Below are 10,615 nucleotides of genomic sequence, written 5' to 3'. Positions count from 1 at the left end.
CACATATGCAAATAAATCAAGCCCTGGACCTTTCTGTTGACTATAACTGGAACATGGACACCTAGCTCTCACATTGCATGTGGCTAAATCTGAGTGAATGTGACACAAAATCTTACTTAATCCTACCCTGTCAGTGGGACAAAGATTACCCATACAAGGAGACACATACAAGAAGACCAGGAATGCATACCATATTGTTAGAATTGCAGTATGGTGAAGACAGTATGGCAGCAAAACATTTTCAGACTTAGAAAGAAGTTCCCTCTAGTTAAGTGTCAAAACCTTCTCCGTGGCATTACCTATGGTTGGACACATCTTTTCTTGTGCTGACATGATCCTTAGTTTCCTTTTGCTATCTTTGAGAAGTTCAGGGACACTTCCTATTTTTTACTATTTCTATAAAGTACAGTTTCGTGATTTCAGCACTCACATAGCTTGTAACCGGTTCACTGCCTTCACATTTCAAAGACAGGGATGTAGGCACAAATTGGGCGAGAGAAGAAAGCGGTGAATATTTGTACTGCTTGTCCTTGGCTTTGCTGTCTACCTGTGCAGACTGTGAAGAAGCAGTAAATTATCTCACATACTATTTTTGTCAAACTTTTTCAGAGAACCACATACTTTTTTATGTGCTTGTCCTATCCTTTTGATGCTATGGTGTGCCCAAGGAGTCTAGGGTACCATCATCATGGTATGCAAATTCTGGTGTATACTTCACATTTTTGTCCATCTCTCCTCCCGTTAGCATTAATATTGCCAGGATATAGTCTGCTAAGGAAATGCCTATTGAGCTTAACCACTCAGTACCTCTTATATTAAACATTTAAGGATGCGCTTAAATTGAAACATACGTCTATGACTTTCCTGATCGACAAGGTATTTAAACATGTTTAACTTTTGGACCTAAAGAGTGGTCTTACAGGCTTTACTGAATTTGTGACAAAATAAACTGGTTTTGTTAGTTGCAGCTTACTGGTTTTGCTAGTTACAGCTTCTTGTTTTGTTAATTCTAAGTCAACAGCAATAATTTCAATTTGCCGTATGCTAGCTTCTGCTACCTAGTTTTAATACACAGGAATTTCATTAGATGTGAATTCACTGTAAAAGAAATAGCCTTGTGGTTTTATGAATATTTTAGGGAATTTAAGCAACAGGCTCATTGACAATGTGTTGCTTCTCTCAAAAGTCAACCTTGTAACTTGTATAACTATGCCTAACCTTAGCAGTACTTTTAAAATTACTTGTACACACGTCACCTTCCCTACATGTTTTGACAAATGACACATTTCCTTTGGTGCTTCTTTGTGGGTAACAGCGTGTGAGGATATGGTAGTGGCAAAATTTATTACGGTTATTTTGTAGTTGATATTAAAGAACATGATGTATTATATCAGGTGTCTGACCTTTAAAGATCTTAGGACCCAATTCATTACAACATAAAATTTACATATTATTCAACATTCTACATTCCTTTTATGAAGAAGTCATGATGCATATGTACATGAGATTTAGGGCAGACAACTATCCCTGCAAACTGAAGACATAGAAATTGAAGACAATATGAAAGAAAAAATATTGTAGTTAGGAAAAGATTAACTTTTTTAACCCGTGAAATGGATGACTCTGGCTGCACCTTTTTGAACAACATCTTAGAAAAAATAAATGGAGCACACTGAGACAATGCTATATTGGATATGAGCTGTATTCCTGTGTCTTTTGTAAATCCTGACAAGACCTACCTGTCTCTCTTCCTGCATTTGATGAAGTTTTGCACAGATCTGATATATGAAGAGTCAGCCTGGGGGATTCATTAGTGAGAAATTGATGAGTTTTTCTGTGCATTGTGTTTGCACATACTCAGCTGGAACCCACTCTGAACACTATACCAGCATTCCTACCTTTTTTGTTCTGCTCAATTATTCTTATTTTGGGGATATGAACACACATTCTTTGCCACAAGAGATAGCAGCAGCTGCAGTCTGCCACTTTCTACAGTTAATACACCTCAGGTGTGTAGTTGATATTGTGCACCTGGTTGTTGCACAGTTGGTTGTGGATATCTGGAGATGCACCAGGTGTTCAAAACAGCAGAACTAAGCTTGCTTTTCTGCTACATCTGTGCCAGTGCCCTAAGATCTTGCTGTTGGAGAACACCCTATGATGTCATATCAGTAAAATTACAAAGGCAATACATGAAGCTGGGTAAGACACTTGATATAGCAACTGTAAATTGTCCAAGGTGCAAAATCCGTGTAGAGGAGTGGTAATGACAAATAAGCAGTACATATTTACTTTTGTTCAAGTTGGATAGTTCTTTCATGCCAAATATTCAGCTGTAATCTCTTATCAAGGCTGTGCTGGCTTCTCTACTGATTTTTGTGACTTTGTTGGCATTTTATGGCATCTTGTGTCAGCTTTTCCAAAGCATCAGAATTTATTGGCACATTTCAATGTTTTTGTTAAGATCATAGGCTCAACATGATTTTTACTTGGAGAAGGCTGGATCAAGCACTTTGCTTTTTGTTATTCTAAGAGTCATACTCCAGGGGTAAGATCCAGATGCCTAGATTTAGGTAGACAGAGTTACTTTATGGAGGTCTTTTAAACCATCTGTTTCTCTCCATTAGTTAGACAGAGAACATAGTCACTTATGAAAGAACTGATTTGCTAGACTCCCCCAGAATTTGGATTCAAGCTCAGTGATCCTATTTTATCTAAGGGTTGCTGATCATATAGCCTTTAGCAAAGAATTGGACCTGGGCTTTGAATTTGAACTGATTCTCTGTGGATTGAAAATTTTACCCTCTGTTAGGAAACAGAACATGTTTTCAAAATGTGGTAATATAGGCAGTAATGTGCATTAGAAACAACAAAGAGAACTGAGACAAGGACATGTCCTGCCTGAGTTAAGCAGGGTTTTACTTGCAACCATGAACCAATGCTGAAAGAATGTGACTATATTTTCAGAAACTGCATAGACTGATATAAAGCTGGGATTATGGTTTAATTTACCCTGACTGGACATATGCATTATGAGACTATTTTTATTTATATGCTCCCTCTTCATAATTTTTGCCATATTTAGTTAAAAGAGTGAACCTGGCCACCAGGTATTTATCAGATTTTTGTGAAGAATGGTGCTGTATATTTATTTTCTTACAGAAAATAACTTAATACTGGGAAGGACTTATTTTACCATAAATTAGCCTTCTAAATGTGGGGTGCTTATTCTTAAGCTAGTCTGGAATCTCTCTGTAGTCAGTTGGAAAAGACGGACACCTACTCTCCCATCCCATTTATGTTTACTTTAATTTAGTGATTCAGCCAATCTCCCTGTTGTCAACAGAGAGGCATGACAACCAGCTCAGGGCCAACTTTTAGGTGGTTCAAATTTGATGAAACAATCCCATGCATAGTGACCAAGATAAGAGATTGCAAAAAAAGGAAAGAAGGTGTCATGGTTAAGGGAGCTGAATGCAACCGTAGGGAATTTTACCCTATCTGTGCATCTGTCAGGGAATTCCTGTGGGATGCTTGGCAAGTCACTGAACAGGTGGTCAATAATTGTGTGGGTTTTGTGTTATGGGTGTCTGGAGTCTGGTTTACAGAAGCAATAAGCACTCACAACTGAAATTGAGGTAAATTGTAATTTTATTGTAGAATGCTACATGCTCATAAATACTTGGTTCTGTTGTTCTTAAACTGAATGTCGCAAACCAGTGAATACTTTGGGCCCCACATCCCTTGTGCCATCATTCCCAACTGTAAAATGGGAATCTTCCAGAGGTGTTAAGAAAGTTAACTCATTACCGTCTAGGAAATATTTAGGAAAGTTTTATAAAGAAGCCCTTGGGGAAACAAATAATTCTGTGTTCAGAACAGAATTTGAATGGTGTGCAGCGAAACCTTGGGCCATATGCTGAACAGTGAGGAGGCAATAATATTCAATACCTATTTTTTGACTGAGCGTTAACCTTAACATGAACTGAAAAAAATAGACTGTGATGATGCCCATTTAAAGACTGCTTAAAATGCAGGGGCAAATTAGAGTTCTCAGAGGCAACCTTATGTTTGATGCTTCACAGTTTTTGAGTGACAGAGTTTTGTAAAGTTCTTTCACCATATTTTGGTTTATTTCTAAGACAATAAACTGAAAAAAAAATCCCATCCACAAATGTCATTTTATGTCGTATGAACAGCCATCAGTAGTGCTTTCTAGATGGTGGACATCAATCACAAAAACATTAGCCACTTGAGTTAATGGGTAGGAATACTAGATTACTGTATTTGTCTTGTTAGCACAGCAGATTCATCCTCTTCACTGAATACATTGTGAGTTATGTGGGGCATACAAATAAAGATAGTTTCACAATGCAGATGTCTTGTGGGGGCAGTGTGGTGGTTTTCACAGATATTGGCTCTCAGCAGACCTGGGAATATTGGGTTTCCTGACGCTCTCTAGGAGGACTGTACTTCTGGGCACAATCTATGTGCATGGCTTCACACTTAATGTGTACTTTAGTTACCCCCTTCCTCAAAGCTGCACTTTTCCACATAATTTTAACACCAGCTCTCCATTTTCTCCACCAATCATGCTCAGTCTCTTTCCCTCAGGATTTTCAACAACAGATGAGTGAATTCCATTTTTCCACCATCCAGCTTCCTGTTGAAACTCTTTTCCCGAGCTGCCTGCCAAGCATCCCTGTCTCCGGATCCGCTCAGTCCCCCTGCAAATAATTTTTCACATGGTCCTTATCCCATATGTCTCCTTGTTTCCTTCCAACAGACTTATTTACATAGGGATAGCTACAGTGTAGATACCTACATTTAGATAGCTTGTATTCCAGTTCCAGTTGCAAGAAAAAACATTTTCAGTTGTGATGGGACATGTCTGACATGGATAGAATCTCTCAGGAATTAATCTGACAAATCTTAGTATCTTAAAAGCATTTTTTACATAGTTCCAGGGATTTGAAATTCACTCGAATTTGAGGTAGGTTTACTGGGGGTGAAAATCCCCACTGCAAGGTAAATTGGACTTTGATTGCTCTGTAAATACCCCCAGAAATGTCTGCTTGGGACTGTGCTTGAAACAGTCCTCCCTTCACCCTGCTTCTAAACTGCTGTACCATGTCCCTGCAGGTTGTGTCTTACAGTCATGAACAACAGACTCAGTCTGCAAGAGATAATGGGAAGTTTCATGTAGTTCCCTGGTCCAGTGGAGAAATGCATTTCAGATGTTCTTTAAGAACATCTATATCATATCCCAAAGACAATGGGAGAGTTTCCCCACAGCCATAGAACTGTACCTCTGCATGTGGAAGATGTGAGTCTTAAAAGGGGAGGAATAAAGCACAGCAAGAGTGAGAAGATGATGCTTGGTACCAAAATTGTCACCCTAAAAATTAATTTTGCTCTTACAAGCAAAACAGTGTCTTGATTGGAGAAGTTCTGGGTAGCTTTCTTAATAGGTAGAACCACTGGGACATCTAAAAAGTCCCTATCTCCTCAGGAAGCTGTGCTCATTGAATGCTTTCAAAATTATTTCAGATCCTTCAATGGAATCTGCTATGTCTGTTTTATGCAAATAACCAACATCTTCATTAGAAATATGAACACTATCCCCATGAAAATGATCTCAAATGCTAAAGGCATGCCCTCTATACTTTTGCTGACTTTTCTAACTAGAGCATTCAACACACGTTTTTTTCCCAGCTATTAAGTTTGAGAGAAATAAAGTAAGCACATAAGCGACAAGAAAATTAAATGAATAAACATTTGAACACAAGAAAATACAAACTATAATAACAGTTTTTATTGAAATAATATAAACTGATAATAAAGCTCACAATACAGGTTGGCAAGACATCTTAATAGAACACATAAGTACTACAGAAAATCTACTGATATTACAAGGCATTATTTTCTGTAACCAGGGAAATAAATTGTCACATAGAACCCATTTCAGGTTTTGATGCATTAGCTGTGGTGTGAGGACAGTGTATGAGCAGGCATTTTATAGATGAAATGTCCATTTATGTCCTATTACAGGCTCTCATGATCTAAAGAACTTTGCTTTTAAGACCTACGCACAACTTGCAGTTCGGTAACCTTCATCCAAGCCTGCAAGGTGTTTCTCAGCACTGAGCTGGTAGCCATGTTGTGAGCACAAAAACTGCTTCAACCAAGACACATTGTCTCCCTAGAAAATGTTGGCCATTATTCTGATTTCACTTCTGTCAGACTAGCAGTGGCTAACTGTACTATTTCAGAGCATTGGCTCTGACTCGATAGTAATGGAAAGGAAACAATGCCCATGAAACCAAGGCAGGGAAAATGAGCAAAACTGCTATGAAAAATAAATTGAAAAGAGGTGGGGGTTTTTTTTCAGAAAAGCATTGATAAAAATTACGTGAATGTGAACCCTTTATTCAGCCACTGACTACACTTCCCTTGGACAGAGACCTAGAAATTCATGTCTTTTTGTAAATAAAATATTTCTTGTCTTTCTAGCACTCCATCAATTTAGGACACAAACTGGATTTCCAAGGATATCCTTTGAACTGTATCATTCTCATCAACCGACTGGTCATCTGTGTGCCACCAAGAGGATCTCTCTCTTTGACCCAATGAAATTTCTTTGATGCTGCCCTGGAGTCTGAGTCCTTGTGTCAGTGAAAGTTTCTTGCTGCATGGATCTAACCACAGGATCTGGCATGGATGAATATACACAAAATTCACAAAACTTCACTAAACTTCAGCTACAGTGCTGAATCAGACTCCTTGTCTGTGAGCAGGTTTAACTTCTGGGTCCTAAAAGGAAGCAATTAAATAAATTATTTAATTAAAAAAAAAAATGACCCTGCTGTGCAAAACTAATAAAAGACAGAAAAATCAAAAAAACTTGTTTCTCAGCAGTGACAGATGCTGGGGTGTTTAATCATTGTTTTATCACAGCAGTTTTTAAGGAAAACTTTTTCCACAGAATTACTTTGAAACCCTGCATGTATAGAGAAAATATACACTAGTCCTTCTGAGTCACTAATTCCCCTTTTAATCCACTGCTAGGAAAAAACAAGGGCAACTTGTGTGTGCATGCATGTGTATGGGAAAAGCAGAGTCCTCAAAAAAAATATCGTTCATTACTTTAGCCTTAATAATAATTAAAAAAAATATATTCAGAGTATCAACAATTGCTGTGTCAGCTGATAACTGCAGTAAAAATCAGTTCTCCAGAAACGAAGGAAGGAACTTTCACTGTCCTGTGCAGGATGAGAATATCAGTCCCACAAAGTGTGAGAGAGGAAGATTATTTAGTGTCCCTTCCAACTCAGAATATTCTGTGAATCCATGAATCTGTGACAGAAAAACCGAGTAAAATTTAATCTTAACAGAAACACGTGAAAAGAAGCTGGAAGAGAGAAAATTGGTCCAGAAAGCAATTTCTTATGAGAATGTCTTTGAAAGCTGCTAATAATCATTACTAGATAATATTAATCATGGGTGTAAAGCACCCTCCAGCTGCAGGTATCGTGGGGTCTGGCAGCATCGGCAGAGCCCACCGTAGCAGCGACAGGCAGACGGCGCCAGGTCTGGCTGCGCTCAGGCTGCCCGTGGCCGGACCCCGCACCTGGACCCGCACCGCCGCCGGCGCTGCCCCCGCTCCCCTGGGTGCGGGGCGGCCCTCGGGGGGCGGCGGACAGGGGCGTTGCTGCGGGGAGAGACCCAGCACAGGCTGATGTGCTAAAAGTTCAAAACCCCCGCTGGGATCAGCTGCCACTGGGAGGTCGGTGAGAGGAGAAAGATGCTCCCATCTGGCGCGCTGGGTGGAAAGGGGACCAGCTTGTTGCAGGGAAGTGTATTGCGTAAAGCACCCCGAGAGCCTCTTTAGTCACGGAAGTTCGACCAAGTGTGACTTCGTGAGAGTCCGTACTTTATTACGTGACATTATTTGCGAGCAAATACAGCTTTAAAATTCGGAGCTTTGGAATAAATGGGAGTAACGCGCGAACTATCTGCTGCGAGATAACCAGCACGATTCAAATACGCGTCACAAAGTGGCCTTGTCTGAGTGGCCTTTCCCCTTCCCATTGTCTAATTGCAGCAAGTTTGTTTTGCCCAAATAGCAGTGACTGATTCACTTGGTAGTTTCCTTTTTGCTAGGAAGAAAGCCTGGGAATCCGTAGTGCAGTTTGTAGCGCCTTTTTTTTTTTTTTTAAGCGTTCACAGCTAAGCTTTCGAGACACGATAAAAACGAAGCACAGGCAGAAAATTAAGAAGGAAGAAAAAAAAAAAGGAAAGAAAAAGAGAAGAGAAGGTGACTATGATTTCGGATTCCCGTTCCCGCTGGGAAGCGGTGCCGGCCGGCGGGATCGCCGCCCGCAGCAGAGGGTGCTGTCTGCCCACGGTAGCGCCGCCTGCACGGGAAGGTCACTCAGCCTATTGATAAATCACTGTGCCGTGATTCCTAACTGACAGCTCAAACTAACATCAAGCTGGATGAGAGAGAACAAAAGGCCATCAAGCAGCCATTTTCTTGACACTTTTATTCAATCACCAGCAGATTGCTTACGACAGCAATAGCAGCTGTTTTGTCTTCATCTTTCCACATTTGATAAAAGGTGTCAACTCAAATTTTTGTAAATAATTCACTTACCCCTACTGCACACACCAGCACTGTTCAGCATATGTATTCTGTGCGAGCAGATCACTGAGGCAGGTCAGGGCTCAATGATATCAGCTGAAGGTCATCTGTGATCTAAACGGAAGCACTGATAAAGCTACAGTCCCTCAAGGTCAAAGATAAGAACTACACTGAGATATTTGTAACGTGGACAAAAGGTTAAACAATAGAGAGAAAAGTATGGTATTGTTTCTGTTAACACACTAATGATTTTTCTATTGTTCTTTAGGAAACACTGTTCCGGAGGATTCAGACACTTAACCCTTTCTGAGTACCGTGTACGTGTAAGTGCTGGATGTAGGCAATTAGAGAATATCACTTCCCAAAGTTGGGTAGTAGCTCGTGGTTGAAATATGCTGCTGCTAATATATCTGAACTGCAGAAGGAAGAAACAGCAATTCTTATTGCAGACGTCAAAAAGAAAGAATCCTCATAACTGGACAGTGTATCAAACAATAATGGCTAAAAAGATTACTGCATTTAAGTTAAATACAGCTTACCTTTAATTTCTCCTTAAAATAAATTTAAGTCCCAGACCTGAGGAGAATTAGAGACTGTTCCTAACATTTCCCATTGTAACAGCTTCGTTTACTTTAAAGGCTCAGAGAAACTAATAGAGAGATCCTTGAATTATTGCAATATGACATGCTATCTGATGTTGGCAGTAGCCAAAGCACTGAGATCAAAAATGATACATCCTTCAATACTAGGCTGTTTTTTCCCCACCCAGTTATATTACTCAGAAAATAAATCTAAACAACAAATAGTCACTGTTTATCACTATTTGGTTTATACTTTCTAATAGCAAAAGTATATGTGCATTTGAGATTCTGTCTGTGCTCAAACAGCAGGGAATTTATAGCATGCAATTGATGTACATGAAGATAAGAGAACAGTTGCCTTACATTTTCTGCGTCAGTGCTATGGTAAAAACAACTTTCCTTATTCCAGTGTTCTTCTGATAGAGAAATAACCAGAACTAAACAAAGGAATGTCTCTTTTTATTTTTAGCTAACGGTACAGGAATAATTTCTTACTGAAAGCAGGAATCCTGTCTGCATCAATATAATTCGCTACCTACGCAGTTGTATATGAGCTGACAGAAACAGTGTTAATTAGAATTAAGCAAATGATTTTTCAGTGACTCGTTTTATTTGTGGACATTGCTTAATTTTTTTTCTTTCAGAATATTTGCATTGCAGCTTCTTCAAAGATATATTTTTCAACTTGCTTAATATTCTAGGTGATTTCAAAGGTCTTATTGAATCATCTAGGAAAGGTTTTTGGTGAGTTTATGACTAAAATGAAATTGTATTTCACGTCACAGACTGATCATGGCAATATTTCCCTCTGTTGGCTGCTGTGTCCTAGATACAAAAGGATGGCTTGAAAATAACACTAGGATTTTGAATCTGTCATCAAGTATGAAAGACTAAAAACTTCAGAAAACTTTCCATTTTTGGTCTTGCTACTAACTTGTTCAAAGTGTCATTCTTACAGGAAAGTAGACCACTAAAAATTAGTGTCTGTCTGAAGAATTAAAATGTGATGTTCTTTCATCACAAAGCCGTTGCTCGTGACTGCATGCTTGTAGCAGTGAAGGGTGCTGTTATATTATTTAATTGTCTTTGTGGAAAAGCACTAGCAAAGATTTATAAGAACACTGACCGTTTGTTTTAAGTTGTATTATGTTATGTAAAAGCAATCAATGTATTCCATTTGCCAGTTTACTAATTCTGCATTTACCTGTCTACGGCACTTGACACAGTAACTCTAGAGAATATTCTGCGTGCTTTAGATGTTTGCATCCTTAATATTAGCTGAAACCTCCTCTTCCTCAAGCATTAATGCAGAAAACCTGCATTAGTCTTGTTAACTCATATTTGGTTTCCATGAACATATAAGAAGTATATGAAGTCAATTTAAGCTGTA

This window comes from Manacus vitellinus, unplaced genomic scaffold (assembly GCF_001715985.3).
Source record: "Manacus vitellinus isolate BGI_N305 unplaced genomic scaffold, ASM171598v3 scaffold_2_pilon, whole genome shotgun sequence".
NCBI classification, from domain to species: domain Eukaryota; kingdom Metazoa; phylum Chordata; class Aves; order Passeriformes; family Pipridae; genus Manacus; species Manacus vitellinus.
This window is presented reverse-complemented; position numbering follows the sequence as displayed.